This window comes from Octodon degus, unplaced genomic scaffold (genome assembly GCF_000260255.1).
Source record: "Octodon degus isolate 3935 unplaced genomic scaffold, OctDeg1.0 scaffold00017, whole genome shotgun sequence".
Lineage (NCBI taxonomy): Eukaryota > Metazoa > Chordata > Mammalia > Rodentia > Octodontidae > Octodon > Octodon degus.
The window spans coordinates 16405012-16406018 of NW_004524593.1; positions in this window are offsets into that span (position 1 = coordinate 16405012).

Sequence of the window (1007 nt, forward strand, 5' to 3'; positions counted from 1 at the left end):
GGGTAGCAGGAAACTCTCCGCACACTCACCGGACCTGGGCTAGGACTGGGTCTAGAAAATTCTTTGGAACAGAACTTGCTTTAAACATCCACTATCTAATGGTTCATTTCTATCCACAAGTAGATTTTATCTTTTTGGATAAATTTACAGAGAAATTGAGAAACTGGTACAAATAATTCCCCCATTTCCCGCAAGCAATTTCCCCTGTTATTAACACTGCATCAATATGATGCATTTCCTAAAATTTAATGAGCCGCTGTTGGTACCACGGGATTAGCCAAAATCCATAGCATATTCAGATCTCACAGTTAGCCGATGTCTCCTTTCTGTGATAGTAATCTGTCTCCCATACCTTGTCACATTTGTTGCCAGGAGCCCTTAGGCTGCTCTCGGCTGTGACAATTTCTTAGAGCTTCCTTGTATTCCATGCCTTTAACAGTTTGGCAGTTTTGAGGAACACCTGGTCAGAATGAGCCCTGTCTCACCGCCAGCATCCAGCACCGGGCTCTGGGCGTGTTGTCCGCCTCTTCCACCCTCCTTGCCAGAGTCTACTCTTTGGAAGGAGCTTCCTATTATGTGCGCCCAGTACCTCGCTAAGCTATTTGGATCTTTTCTGAATGGGACAACATCCGTTCCATGTCTTACTTCTGCCCGGGTTCATGTCTCTAGTCACTTATGGGGATGGACTTGTCAATATTTGCTTCATACATGGACTCGAATCCAGCACCATGGCATATTTTGTTTAAATGATTTTGGCTCTGGGCAGGGCGAGACCTTTGGCTTGGCTCCAGAGCCCTGCAACATCTCCCGACGCGCTTGTTTCCCTCCTTGAGCCGGGTCTTACTTCCTGACTACAGGCTGCTCTGGTTCATTGCTCGCATTTTTCTTTGCTTTATCTATTTTAAAGTTAAAAACAATACAGAATTTCAAAACAAGATGATAGGAAATTAACAATGGTTGTTATATTACATATTGTTGTCTTCAAAGTACTTGCTCATCCTCCAACT